Below are 15,905 nucleotides of genomic sequence, written 5' to 3'. Positions count from 1 at the left end.
ATTCCACCATGCGGTTTTGTCAAACTTGCTTCCAAGTTTTCCTTGACTGGTCAATCTTTCTGCAATTTAAAGCATCCATGCTTCTACTGTAGTTTATACAAGAGGAAAAACATTCCACATCCTCTTGGATATTATAATGAATTCATTTTAGGTTTGGCAGAAAGTAAACGCAACAGATGAAATAATTTCAATCTAACACATAAAATAATCTTGTGAAATTTTAAAAGTTGGACCGAAATAGCTGATAAATCAAACTTTTATTCTGATTAGCCAATTTTCATTAGGTATTGTTGTACTATGTTATTCGCACGATATTGATAGGCTCCACTAGTTTCCCAAATTTTCCAAAATTATTCTCTATGTGCCCCCACCTCTAAAAGACCCATCCAGACGGAGGCCTCTAAAAACTTGAAATACATATATCTGATTTTTATGAAATTTAAAGCATATGTATGAGACCATAATTTAGAGAATTTGCCTACATTTCATCTTCTTCCGACTATATTACACGGTGCAATGGGAGGAAGAGTGTATTAGAAACAGTAAATAATATTACGTTATGAGCATAGTGAAAGACTATGTAGTAATAATCTTCATTCAATCTTGAGCAACGTCCAATCTTTCTGTTAGTAACATATATATATATAAGTTTGGAGGTTAAATTTTAAATTCTGAAAAAACAACATATAGACACATATATTCGAATTAAGAATTTATTGTTCGACAAAAGGAATATATAGAAGGGGTTATGTTTATTTCCTTAATCCATGGATTTTCAAAAATGGCTCATATCATCAGAGGAAATGAAATGCAGTTAGCAAAATGTTCAGCTGTGAAAGGACACTTATTTTGCTTTCCAGCACAATTATTGAAAATAGTTTTTTGAGTGGTCGCTATAATGATGTGCAAGCATGCAAGTCACACCCGCATATGCATACCATCGTATACATACAGCAAATAAGCATCTACATAAGTGTTATGCCTAAACACCCATCCGCACAGCAAAAACAGCACACCCACCCCATATCACGCACACTCCCATTGAAAATCACAAGAATATCCATTTCTCATTTGAACTTAAAATCAAGAGGTCAACCCTTTTAAAGAATACTAAAATACAAATCCTCCCCACCTGAAAAAATTCCATTAAGCACCTGTATGCTCGTCCAATTTTAACCCTCCCTCCTCTCTCTTTACCCTCTCTACTTCATCCCACTCTCCTCTTTCCCTCATCTAAAAGGCTTCCCTCACCCACTATCAACAAGAAAGTGAACTATCTTTCTACCGGGACTCACACCAGAAGCTAATCGTCCAACGCACTGTTCTGAATATCATCTCTCGGATTATTTTGCTATTTTTCTATCCATACTATTGATTTCGAGGTCGATTGCATACATAATTCAATGCTCAAATTCTATTACTCATGGGGATAATTACAGTGGAATGGTATATCCACCCAACATCTGATACACTTTGTCAACACCGAGAAAGCTTTTGGACTACATCAACCAACACACACTCAACGCACCGATGAATACGGCTGCCCCGTATACCTTTCGAAAAATCAATAATGAGCAATACGCTTTTGCTATATGGGAATATCACCTTCTCCCCTGGACCTATTTTCTGCCCACCTGGATTTATAACCCCGAAGGACATTGTACTCATTCCGATAATGGACTGCCCAGGTTGTATCAACTTCTCTTTTCATATAATTTTTTCCATATAATTATCAACAACCACTCAAAAAACTATTTTCAATAATTGTGCTGAAAAGCAAAATAAGTGTCCATTCATAGCTGGACATTTTGCTAACCGCATTTCATTTCCTCTGATGATGTGAGCCATTATTGAAAATCCATGGATTAAGAAAATTAACATAACCCCTTCTATATATTCCTTTTGTCAAACAATAAATTCTTAATTCGAATATGTGTCTATATGTTGTTTTTTCAGAATTTAAAATTTAACCACCAAACTTATATATTGCTCTATTCTTAAATATTGAGCTTTTCCTTTTTGGCTAGGATCACTTTGAAAGTATTACTTCAAGTAATATCTATCAGGATTTTTCATCTGAATTCTATCAATATTCTTATATATCATACTATATATAATAAGCTTTTCCTTATTTATTAAGAATTCAATAAAGCTTCCCCCAACATTCTATAATTCTTCTTAATCTTTTTTGTCCCTAATGAACCTTACGCTAGACGCCGCATCTCCCCCATGCTTCCTAGCATCTTCTCTACTCTTCTGATGAGAAGCAATAGGCTTCGAAATGCCCTGGCATAAAGAGTCTCTTCTATCCCCCAAATTTTGCCTGTATTCCATTATTCAATAAATGATCCATTCTATATCTAACAATATATAGTTTTTTCATTTCATACTCGTTGTCCTATTATATATATATATATATATATATATATATATATGTCAATTTTTTAACGATTATTGAATATGGTTATTAGCGTTTCCAACCATGGAGATCTGGAAAATATTTTTCCTTAGAAAAATAAACCATATTTTTCGGACATAAGCAAATATTATTTATTATTTCACGGTACTACTGCTCATCAGTGTAGCTTGACAGTTCTAGGATTCGAACCTCAGTATATATATATATATATACTAGTAGGAGCGCCTGGCATTGCCCAGTCATAATATACGCTTAAATATGAAATTTTAATTTACGCATGTTGCGTATTATTATAGAGTCAATTATTCCATATTATATTGTATCTAATATATAGTCATGATTTCAAAAGGAAAAAAATGATCTGAAAGCCATCAGCTAGAATTGAAACCGATAACAAAACATAGTTTCATGATTTAAACTGTCTACAAGTTAAGCAAAGACTGACGTTTATTTGTACTCAATATGGTTGGATTGTGGAAAGGAGTGTGAATTTTATTACATGCAAGCTGGTTTCCATGACAACAATGTTTTTGATAGACAAGATGCAAGCAAGGGTGGTCAGACTGTCCACAGATTATATATATATATATAATTTACATGTTACAGACTGTTTTCTTCATCTTGACTGTTGTATTGTTCATAATGTTTTTGTTGTCATACTCCATATGCCTTTAACAAAATTAAAAAGAGATCTCTGGGTGGCACCTCCCCAGATGTAGCAACAGCATATGTGTATTGTTTTGGTTATTCTTTTATTGTTCTATCTTTACATCATCAACGCTCTGATCCCCATCTGGCATCAATTGAAATGGATGGCACTCGTCTAGGAGAAGCCCCGTGTTTTGGCAAGCTTCTGGGTTTGTCCTTTACTCCTGATCTGAAATGAAACACGTACATCAAGTCTGTTGCCAAGGTCGCTGGAAAGATGGTGGGATCCTTCTACCGCTCCAGAAGATATCTTACTACTGATGCAAGTATGTCCAAGGATGGAATACTGCTGCCATATCTGGGCAGGAGCTGCTAAAAACAGCTTATCCTGCCTTGACAGAGTACAAAATAGACTTCGTGGCTTAGTGGGGGATGCCCTTTTCTCTACCTTGCAACCTCTCTCCTACAGAAGAGACGTTGTGAGCCTATCCTTGTTTTATCGTTATTCCCATGGCAGGTGCTCGTCTGAACTCCAATCTATGGTCCCCCCCCCTCGCCAATCTTTCACGAAAAACACCTGTCTAGTGGAATCCACTGTGAAAAATTTCCCCCACTCTTTATCTGTGCCTAAATCAAAACGTGGATTCCATGAACAAAGCTTCTTTCTTAGAACTGCACGCCTGTGGAACTCTGTTCCTTCTGCCTGCTTCCCACCTGACTACAACTTGGATGTCTTCAAGTCCAACGTAAACAAATTCCTAATGAACCGCCCCCTTAAGTAAACACTTCATCAAATCTCCACACTAACGTAATGTACTTGCAATAACCCTTATCCCTGAGTGGCTTCCGGGCCTTGATAAGTGGGGACCTCTGTGTGTGTAAAAAAAAAAAAAAAAAAAAAAAAAAAGCAAATCGACTGACTCGAGAAAATGTGTTTTGTATTGCTGCGTTACTTGTTTCTTCTATTCTTGTTAAACTTTTAGTAGGGTAATAAGACTATTGAACAAGCTTACATCAACATGATAGAATAATATTTTACTAGCAGGACCTGTGGAAATTCCACAGGGGACTCATTCATATGTAATATATTGATGTTGGCATTCTGTAGATGTTCAGTGTAAATAGAGGCCCTCTGATATTATTGTAGCTTTTTTGTTAAAACTGCAAAAGTATTTACCTAAACTAGCACGAACACCCTGCAAAGCCCGGACTTAAAGTACGCTTAAATATGATATTTTAATTCTTGCAGATTTCATATATATTATTATAGAGTTAATGTTCTATCAATTTTTATATATTATAAAGTTGCAATTTCAAAAATAAAAAATATATCTATATGACTTGGGTTCATCAGCTTGAATCGAAACCAAATCCAAACCTTAGTTTCTTCAGCTGTAACCAAAACCAAAACTTACAAAGAATTCTTGATGAAATTATTTGTAAAAAAAATAGATTACTAAGGTTCCATCAGCTAAAATCGAAAGCAAAACCAAGACTCATGAAGAATTCTTGATAAAATTATTTTTTAAAAATAGGTTATCGGAGTGCCATCAGCTATAACCGAAACCAAAATTATGAAGAATTCTTAGTAAAATTATTTATTAAAAAAATAGATGACTTAAGTGCCATCAGCTATAATCGAAACTAAAACCAAAACTTATGAAGAATTCTTGGTAAAATTATTTATGACAAGAATGGAAGTACTTAACAATTAAACGACCCGAAGATAAGCGTGACACAGAAAAATAACACACGCTATCGTATTAATATATAGATACTAGGAAAACCCAGGTCCCAGTGTTGTCTGAGAAAAATGAGGAAACTAAGAATCGTAGCTCCCAGAAGTTATGTTTCTGAATTTTTGAGATGAAAATTGATAGTTTGGATTATTCGGATTACCGTTTTCATATTGAGTGTTATTCGCACAACGTTTCTGCCGATGTAACCTCCTACCTTTTTCAGGTGTATCTTGTCAATCTTGGAGAATCTTTCTGTCAAACTCAAGAATCTGCACAGAATTTTGAACGGAATCCTTTATTTAATCCACAAGGATAGCATGTTTTCATTCTGTCAGTCGAGTCTTAAATAATTCACGATTGTATTCTTTCTATTGCCTGCAATGAGGACTGAGCCTTCAATCTTCAGAAGAGTGTCACTTGGGACTGAATTTTACCTAGTACTTTATCCACTAAGCCACGGGTCCTTGTGGACAATCTAGTATGAATTTTGGGAGCTTTAAACCTATCTTTGGTTTTAATGTAAAGAATATAAATGCGAATTACTTAAGACTTCTATCTGGTCTTGGCTGACGGAATGAGAGCATACTACCCTTGTATATTAGATAAAGGGTTCAGTTTGCAATTCAGATTCCAGAGTTCAGCCAGATACACTTGAAGAAAGTTAGATCGGCTGAAACATTGTGCAAATAGCACTTAAAATGAGAACAGTACCTAAAAAATGTCTTCATCTTGTTTTATACTGTTAAGTAATGGGGGTCAGTCAACACCGAAATAAATGAGAATAGAAGTAACAAAACTCACAAACAATGCCAGATGACCCAAAAAGAGCAAGTGGAACAAAAAGCAACCCAGATTCTGACCTCTGACGCAAGACAAAAACACAAATGCTAAACAAAAAAAGCAATCAATTCCAAGTTATGCAATCGTAATAAAAACAAATGGTTTTGGAAAAAAGAAGAGTCAAGAAACGAGCTAGCATGTCAGTTCTCAAATAAAGTGCAATTGTTTTTATAGAAAAAAAAAATTTGTCATTATTATTGAAAGCACAGCTATATACCTGCACAAGGACATGCAGACGCTGTCTTTTATTATGATGTTCATCTATTGCTTGCAAAGAAGACTGTGATCATGCAATTGTTCTGTGGGTTCAAAGATGGCTTGTTAAACTGATTCAAGCCCTGAAGTATTTCCCATATGTTGGACACCTGTGGGATAATTCTGTAGCAGAAGTTCTGACTGCTCTGCCTTTTCTAATACCATGTTTTCTCTTGTGTTCTTCATTGCATGTGGATTTAGTAATTGTAGCCCCTTTGTGAGTTGCAGCATCCCAGGAACATCTGTCTTAGTTTTTCCCACGAGCTACTATACAAACTGAACTGTTTAAGGGAAACCCTCAGATTGTCTTTGAACTGTTTCCGCTGTCCTCCTGCAGGTCTTTTTCCTTTGAGCAGCTCGCCATAAAGAAGCTGTTTTGGGAGCCTTGAATCGGGCATGCAGCATATATGACCAGCCCAATGACATGATGTGTACTGACGGAATGTTTAACCGGGCTAGAACCTCTTTGTGTGGTATCTTCTCTTACCACTTGATTTTCAACAATCTATGGAGGCAAGTCATATGGAAATGGTTGAGTTTCTTGGCATGTTTTGCATATACGGTCCAAGTTTTACATGCAGACGTCTTTATGCATACATTGCAAGAGACATGTTTGGTGCCTGTTTATGTGTTATTTGTTGACAGCTGTACATACACCTGTAATGCCTACATTTACATATATGCACATCTGTATGCGACAGTATTGGCGCTAGACATCTTGGAAATGATTTGCAACTTTTCCTGAATTTGTCGGTTGCTATTTCGCTTATTAACTGATCCCCTTCATGTCTGAATCGGCTTACCATGTCACTTTGGGCAGTTAACGTCAATGTGGGATACACTTAAGATGGCTGATGGTGGGTAACGTGGCCGTACTAGTTGAGATGTCGTTGTGTGACACATTTTCTCATGGAGGCTGGTAGAGTGAGATTGACAACTTTCTCCATCCGATGCACTGCAGCCATGATTGTTTCACTTTTGAAGTTTTATTGTTGATCCTGTTTTGCAACCAATAAAAAAAATATTTGTGTTATAGTAAAATAAAACAATCATTGGATTAGAACTAGTGATGGGACGATTCCAAAGTTTTTCCCAATTCCGATACAATTACCGATTCTGTTTTAAATTCCATGATTCCGAGTCTTTTTAAATCACTGAATTGTGGAGTTTTTCTTTAGATTGCTGTAAAAACTAGTGTTAGGACGATTAATCAGAATCAGGAATCGGAAAAATTGGAGCTTTTTAGGGTATCAGAATCGTTAAAATTTGAGTCTATTTTCCGATGCTAAAACCGATTCCTTAAATTATCTTTTTTATTTGATTTTGGTTTAAGAAACATCTTCCACTGCTTGTAGTAATAATAAAATAATAAATATTTATTGATTTTAAACCACAATAAAGATAGATATAACATAGTTAAATGGTCAATTGGAGAAAGCAAAATTAATCTTCATTTCTTAACTAACTCAACGTTTGAGAAAGAAAGGAAAATATTTATTGAACACTCAGATATCCATGGATCTCATATAGAAGTCAAGTGTCAGCACCTCTTACCTTAGAAAAGGGTCCCTTGATTTCTGAAACCTAACTGAAACAAAATGAAATATGGCGAATGAGGCAGAGTCTCGTAGCTCAATTCGTTCAGCTTCTGCAGGGTCAGTTGAGCAGCATGTAGGCAAGTGTTGTCATGGAAGAGAATTGGTCTGTTCATATTGACCAATCTTGGGCACATATGTTGAAGCATCTGGTGTATATTGTCAATTTGTCGGCAGTGCTTCTCTACCGTAATCATTTCGTCCGGATTCAAGAAACTGGAATGGATGAGACCAGCCGCAGACCACCAAACAGTCACCATAAACTTATTTTGGTGCAATTTCGGCTTCGGGAAGTGTTGTGGAGCTTCTCCAGCATCCAACCACTGTGCCGAACATTGCCAGTTGCCATAGAGGATCCACTTCTCATCACACGTCACAATCCGCTCAAGAAATTAGTTGTTTTTGTTGCGCAGAAGCAGCATAGAAGACACCTCAAAACAATATTATTTTTTTTATTATCGTTCAATTCGTACGGCACTCATTTATCCAACTTTTTTTATTTCTCTATTTGCTTTAAATGGCGAACAACTGTTGAGTGGTCAGCGTCAAGTTTAACATCAACTTCTCATGTGGTTTTGCGAGGATCAGCTTCAATTAAGGCTGTCAAATGTTTGTTATCAACCGCAGTCAGCCGGCTGCGACCGCCTTCATCTTCGAGGCTCTCGTCACTATAGCGAAATTTCTTGAACCACCGTTGTGCCACACGTTCGTTAGTGGTTCCTGGACTAAACGCATCATTGATATCACAAGCTGCCTCGGCAGCTTCTTCGGCCTAGTTTGAATGGAAACAAGAAAATCATGCGGATTTGAATTTTGTCCATGCTGTCAAAAAGCCTGCAAAAAAATGAATGAAGAGATTGAGAACGGTAATGAATAACATGATATGATACGATAGCAAAAAACGTGCTTCAACATGGCAAAAAATATCAAAGAATTCAAATATCATATATAAAAGTAACATGTGAGCAAACAATATTGTTTTTGCACTAACCTAAATAGTATTTGTTTCTTATACTTCATCTTTTCTGTTCTCAGTCAGTGAATAGGAGACCCTTCTAGACCGAGGCAATTTCTATTTTAGTCTCCATACAGAGTGCCCCTTTTAAGAGGAGTTGAAGTTCCCCCCCCCCCCGACATAAAAACCAACTTTGTGTCTCACTCAGCCCTTGTGGGGCGACAAGTAAACAGAGTCTGACCTCCTGCAAAAAAATATCTTGGCTTTGACCTCTCCTCAATCCCCTCCACCTTTGGCTAGTGCATTAAATTTCTGCCAAATGACAAAAAAATAAAAAAGAATAAATAAATAAATAAATAAATGCATGTTAAAGGAAAATGCCACTGCAGACATATTGAATGACTGTTTTCTTAATGTTTGTGTAGCTTAGAGGTTTGTTTGGGCTTTTTTTCCCTTGTTTTTTTTTTTTGTTTGTTTGTTTGTTTGTTTGTTTGTTTGCTTTTTTTTTGTTTTTTGCTTGTTTCGTTTCTTTTTGTTTATTTTATTTTTGTTTTTGTTATTTTTGGTGCTAGGCTGTAGGAATATATATTTAGAAAAGGTTACTAACGTGAATTTCATTTTTGTTTTTATTTTCCTGAAAAAAGTTGAATCTAAAGGCAGTCTGTTTAAAATCACCTCCCCTTACTCCCTGCTCTTCGTTTTCTCCTCCTCCTCCTCCTCCTCCTCCATTTCCCTAACCCACTGCGCATGCTCACATTGTACATAAATAGATGAATATACTATAAATGTTGTAAATATCCCAGGTCCCCTTTTCTCTAATATTCTAGGCGTGGTCAAAATGTATTTATTTACCAAGACGGACACAAGTTGTTTTTTTTTTCTTTGTTTTAAAATGTTGTAAGAAAGCCAAACACATTCACATAGACTTGTACTTTTGGAGCAGATTGTGGTATCTGTTCTAATACTGCATTTCATCTTTTCCAGTGAAAGCAACATCCTTCTAGATTGAGGCCATTTTTATTATTGTCCCAATCCATAGTGCTCCCCTCCATTTTTTTTTTTTTTTTTTTTTTTTTTTTTTTTTCTTTTGTAGTTAGATTTCCCCACATTTAAAATCAACCTTGTGTCTAACTTTGCCCTCATAGGGAGATAAGTAAATAAGGACTAGGGAGAAATCGTATTTTTATTCATCCCCGTACAAAGTTACTTTTTGTTTGCTTTTTTTGTGTGCGTTTTTTTTTTTTTTTTTTTTTTTTTAATTACATTTTCACCCCAAACAAAGCACATTGCCACTTTGATGTAGGGGGATACTATTAGGAACACAGGCTACAGGGGTACTAGGTAGGGAGTTGGGCAGCAAGATGTCGGTTCACGTTACACTTGAACTTCTGCATGTCAGTACAGTTGGGGAAGTAGGAACCCGGAAGGGAATTCCAAAGTCTAGCCGTTCTGGGGAAGAACCTACTGGAGTAGAAGGCTCTCTTACATCTACGGATCTCAACTGTGAAGGGGTGAGATTTTGCTGCTTGTCGGGTTTGTTTACATTTTGTGTGTGTGTGTTTTTGCTTGTATTTTTCACTATTGAGTCACCAATTATCAAGTCCAAAGGCCACTTAAGGATAAGGGTTAATTAGATGGAATGATTGTCAACCCATAAAATGCCAACCATCCATCGAATCTTCTATAATACCAAGGGCAGCTGTCTGTGTGTATGCATGTCAAACTAAAAATTAAAAAAAAAAAACCAACAAAACCCACAATGTTGTTTTTTTTTCTTGATCAGCATTGCCCCGGATGAATAACATGTGGAGTGGAGATTTTCCAGCCACATTATATCCTAACTAAAGGGAGATAATTGATTTTTTTTATCAAGGGATTTATTCCCTTATGCCAACTTATTCCTTGAGGAATCTATAAAAACGAGTTATCTGTGTGCTTGTGCATGTGTGTGTCCAGAGATAGGAATGGGCTAAGCAGAGAAGGAAAAGGCAGCAAGAGGGAGGAAGGGAAGAAAGAAAGAAGTTTTAATAGAAAGATCTTACATTTTTACCCCAGGTAATGCAGGGTAGCTCTGTTAGTCGTTAATAAAATCCTTTCTGCAATCCAAACATATTTAGTACAAATAAGCTTTAGTTTGTGCCTGACTTGTCCACCAAGTTTTAGTGCTGAATGCTCAACAGTTTTTATTATATCACTATTTACTCCAAATGTGCGGTTGTTTATTGCAAGTGCACCTGAATATGACATACACAATTGTCAATACCTCAAATATGCTGCACAACATTTTTTATTTAAGGAAGGTGGTGTTTGAGCAACATTGCTGGGGAGTCATGAGTTAATATCCTGTTTTGTTTTTAAATCCCCAAAACAATGTTTCATGGTAAACAACTGATGATCCCTGGAAACTTAGGACTATTGTGAATTTGAGAAAGCAAGTTGATTCAGTGATTGCAGGAAATTAAATGAACAAATTTTCCAACAAAAGACTAAAAAAAATTTCCAAAATGTTTAATTTCCGAAATTTTTTTTTTTTTTATAGTTTTCAAAATTAAAAAACTTTCAAGACTAATATATATATATATATATATATATATATATATATATATATATGATGATGATGATTATGGAAATAATAATTCAACCATGAAAAAAAAAAATTTGTTTATATATTCATTAACATTTCGTTTTTATTCCAAGATTTTCTCAAGATAATTGATTTGGAGAAAAACATGGAAATCGACATTTCAAAATATCTGGTGCGTTTATGATGTGAAAAATTGTTTTATTTTTTTGTTTCGAAATGTATTATGTTTGATAGCATCTAAATGAATAAATGCACGAGTTGTGCCCGTTTCTCACATTTACAGTAAACTCCAAATAACTTATTTCATGTTAATTCCACTTTACAAAATAAACGCACCATCTTTATTTATATATGTATATATATATATATATATATATATATATATATATATATATATATATATATACTACTCATAGTTAATTTGCATATGGGTTTTGAAAATTAATTTATTAACTAATATTTGTTTTTAAATGTAATGATTTTCTTGTTATAACAGTTCTGTTGCATATATTGTTTTATTTAAACAAATACTTATTTGTATTCAAACGTTCCTTTGTTTATGGGGACTGTGTGTGAGTTCTTTCCTCTTGTTCTGGAACGGCTGAGCCTATCTTTAGCAAACTTCAAACAAAGGTAATTTATATGTCTGGCAGTGTTCTTAGATATGTTTTGTACAGAAATCCATCCAATAAGTATAGAAAATCGAAAATCCGATCCTAACAATAGTCTTTCTTTCTTATAGATAAAAAAAAAAAAAAGAATATTTACAGGCGAATATTTTACACTGGCAAGGGAGATAATAAAATTTCAGCAAATCATTTCTTCTTTAAAAAAAGAGAACAGATTTATTGCCATCTGGCAATATAGCTCAGTGGTAGAGCATTTGACTACAGATCGAATGGTCCTCTGTTCAAACCCGGGTGTACCTCGCTATTTTATTTTATTTTATTCTTATTAATGACTTCAGTTTAAGATAAAAGAAGAGGTACCATTTAAAATTGCCACAAGTCATTTCTTCATTTGCATATTTCGAAACTAAACATTAATAAACAAGTGATTTTTCCAGGGCATCATCAAGCCCAATTATCAGCTGACATGATATTGTAAACAAACACAGAAGGAATGTGATGAACAACACTATCATCATATTTTATTTATTTATTTTTTTGTGAATTAGTCCACCAGGCAAATTATTCTTTCTAATATATAATATTCAATTAGAGGATTGATTCTATATTAATATATATGCAAGCAGCATAAATTAAAATATCTTGTTTAAGCGTATTGTACGACCGGGCAACACCGAGCGTCCAGCTAGTTTCTATTATTCAAATTAAAAGTCCATGAACAGCAGAGTGCAAATATAGAGAAATAGGATCCAAGTTTTTGGTTAAACATTTTATTTATTGCACCTCACATCATTTAAATTCTTCAAATGATTCTGAATTGAAAGAATTCAAAAAATTTTAAAAAAAGATCAAATTTGTCTCAAAAACCTTGGAATGTTGACATTTAGTTGTCGCATTGAAATAACATCAGTTCATCACCATTCACCCCAGCATTACATTGAGTCTTAGATTTCTCGGACATTTCAGCAATTCCCACTCAGGAGGAAATGCATATGAATTACTATAAACTCCCCCTCCCCGCCACCACCACACATGCACCCTTTCATAGGCTGTCTATTGTCAGTTGTAACAGAAAAAGGCCAAATTATATAAAGAGAATATTATAGTCTGTCCCTTGACACGTGAGACCCTCAGCATCTTTATAACGTTTGGCACTATTTGTTTTTTTGTTTTTTTTGTTTTTTTGGTTTTGTTTTCATCCATACTGCCGCATACACACATGCACTATCGCATGTGCATCTTTTTCTTTTCCCACTTTTCTCGCTTTCTCTCTCTCTCTCTCTCTCCTTCTCACTTTTTCTCTCTCTCTCTCCTTCTCACTTTTTCTCTCTCTCTCCTTCTCACTTTTTCTCTCTCTCTCCTTCTCACTTTTCTCTCTCTCTCTCCTTCTCACTTTTCTCTCTCTCTCTCCTTCTCACTTTTCTCTCTCTCTCCTTCTCACTTTTCTCTCTCTCTCCTTCTCACTTTTCTCTCTCTCTCTCCTTCTCACTTTTTCTCTCTCTCTCCTTCTCACTTTTTCTCTCTCTCTCCTTCTCACTTTTTCTCTCTCTCTCCTTCTCACTTTTTCTCTCTCTCTCCTTCTCACTTTTTCTCTCTCTCTCCTTCTCACTTTTTCTCTCTCTCTCCTTCTCACTTTTTCTCTCTCTCTCCTTCTCACTTTTTCTCTCTCTCTCCTTTTCACTTTTTCTCTCTCTCTCCTTTTCACTTTTTCTCTCTCTCTCCTTTTCACTTTTTCTCTCTCTCTCCTTTTCACTTTTTCTCTCTCTCTCCTTTTCACTTTTTCTCTCTCTCTCCTTTTCACTTTTTCTCTCTCTCTCCTTTTCACTTTTTCTCTCTCTCTCCTTTTCACTTTTTCTCTCTCTCTCCTTCTCACTTTTTTTCTCTCTCTCCTTCTCACTTTTTTTCTCTCTCTCTCCTTCTCACTTTTTCCTCTCTCTCCTTCTCACTTTTTCTCTCTCCTTCTCACTTTTTCTCTCTCCTTCTCACTTTTTCTCTCTCTCTCCTTCTCACTTTTTCTCTCTCTCTCTCCTTCTCACTTTTTCTCTCTCTCTCTCCTTCTCACTTTTTCTCTCTCTCTCTCCTTCTCACTTTTTCTCTCTCTCTCCTTCTCACTTTTTCTCTCTCTCTCCTTCTCACTTTTTCTCTCTCTCTCCTTCTCACTTTTTCTCTCTCTCTCTCTCTCCTTCTCACTTTTTCTCTCTCTCTCTCTCCTTCTCACTTTTCTCTCTCTCTCTCTCTCTCCTTCTCACTTTTCTCTCTCTCTCTCTCTCCTTCTCACTTTTCTCTCTCTCTCTCCTCACTTTTCTCTCTCTCTCTCTCCTTCTCACTTTGCTCTCTCTCTCCTTCTCACTTTTCTCTCTCTCTCCTTATCACTTTTTCTCTCTCTCTCCTTATCACTTTTTCTCTCTCTCTCCTTCTCACTTTTTTTCTCTCTCTCCTTCTCACTTTTACTCTCTCTCTCCTTCTCACTTTTTCTCTCTCCCTCCTTCTCACTTTTTCTCTCTCTCTCCTTCTCACTTTTTTTCTCTCTCTCCTTCTCACTTTTTCTCTCTCTCTCTCCTTCTCACTTTTTCTCTCTCTCTCCTTCTCACTTTTTCTCTCTCTCTCCTTCTCACTTTTTCTCTCTCTCTCCTTCTCACTTTTTCTCTCTCTCTCTCCTTCTCACTTTTTCTCTCTCTCTCTCCTTCTCACTTTTTCTCTCTCTCTCTCCTTCTCACTTTTTCTCTCTCTCTCCTTCTCACTTTTTCTCTCTCTCTCCTTCTCACTTTTTCTCTCTCTCTCCTTCTAACTTTTCTCTCTCTCTCCTTCTCACTTTTTCTCTCTCTCTCCTTCTAACTTTTTCTCTCTCTCTCCTTCTCACTTCTTCTCTCTCTCTCCTTCTCACTTTTTCTCTCTTCCTTCTCACTTTTTCTCTCTCTCTCCTTCTCACTTTTTCTCTCTCTCTCCTTCTCACTTTTTCTCTCTCCTTCTCACTTTTTCTCTCTCTCTCCTTCTCACTTTTTCTCTCTCTCTCCTTCTCACTTTTTCTCTCTCTCTCCTTCTCACTTTTTCTCTCTCTCTCCTTCTCACTTTTTCTCTCTCTCTCCTTCTCACTTTTTCTCTCTCTCTCCTTCTCACTTTTTCTCTCTCTCTCCTTCTCACTTTCTCTCTCTCTCTCCTTCTCACTTTTTCTCTCTCTCTCCTTCTCACTTTTTCTCTCTCTCTCTCCTTCTCACTTTTTCTCTCTCTCTCTCCTTCTCACTTTTTCTCTCTCTCTCTCTCCTCACTTTTTCTCTCTCTCTCTCCTTCTCACTTTTTCTCTCTCTCTCCTTCTCACTTTTTCTCTCTCTCTCTCCTTCTCACTTTTTCTCTCTCTCTCTCCTTCTCACTTTTTCTCTCTCTCTCTCCTTCTCACTTTGTCTCTCTCTCTCTCCTTCTCACTTTTTCTCTCTCTCTCTCTCCTTCTCACTTTTTCTCTCTCTCTCTCCTTCTCACTTTTTCTCTCTCTCTCTCCTTCTCACTTTTTCTCTCTCTCTCTCCTTCTCACTTTTTCTCTCTCTCTCTCCTTCTCACTTTTTCTCTCTCTCTCTCCTTCTCACTTTTTCTCTCTCTCTCTCTCTCCTTCTCACTTTTTCTCTCTCTCTCTCCTTCTCACTTTTTCTCTCTCTCTCTCCTTCTCACTTTTTCTCTCTCTCTCTCCTTCTCACTTTTTCTCTCTCTCTCCTTCTCACTTTTTCTCTCTCTCCTTCTCACTTTTTCTCTCTCTCTCTCCTTCTCACTTTTTCTCTCTCTCTCTCCTTCTCACTTTTTCTCTCTCTCTCTCCTTCTCACTTTTTCTCTCTCTCTCTCTCTCTCCTTCTCACTTTTTCTCTCTCTCTCTCTCCTTCTCACTTTTTTTCTCTCTCTCTCTCTCCTTCTCACTTTTTCTCTCTCTCTCTCTCCTTCTCACTTTTTCTCTCTCTCTCTCCTTCTCACTTTTTCTCTCTCTCTCTCTCTCCTTCTCACTTTTTCTCTCTCTCTCTCTCCTTCTCACTTTTTCTCTCTCTCTCTCTACTTCTCACTTTTTCTCTCTCTCTCCTTCTCACTTTTTCTCTCTCTCTCTCTCTCCTTCTCACTTTTTCTCTCTCTCTCTCTCCTTCTCACTTTTTCTCTCTTTCTCTCTCCTTCTCACTTTTTCTCTCTCTCTCTCCTTCTCACTTTTTCTCTCTCTCTCTCTCCTTCTCACTTTTTCTCTCTCTCTCTCTCCTTCTCATTTTTTCTCT

The 15,905-nt window shown here is 36.3% G+C and overlaps 1 protein-coding gene across 7 annotated transcripts in view; it reads left to right on the top strand.

Annotated features, from left to right (window-relative positions):
* The window catches only part of LOC145266389 (kinesin-like protein KIF3B), a 200,184-nt gene that overhangs the window by 176,044 nt on the left and 8,235 nt on the right, over nt 1-15,905 (top strand). The window lies entirely within an intron of this gene.

Source organism: Euprymna scolopes, chromosome 41 (assembly GCF_053919585.1).
Source record: "Euprymna scolopes isolate OS-2025 chromosome 41, ASM5391958v1, whole genome shotgun sequence".
NCBI lineage: Eukaryota > Metazoa > Mollusca > Cephalopoda > Sepiida > Sepiolidae > Euprymna > Euprymna scolopes.
The sequence above is the reverse complement of the archived record's forward strand: the minus strand, read 5'-3'. Positions and strand labels throughout refer to the sequence as shown.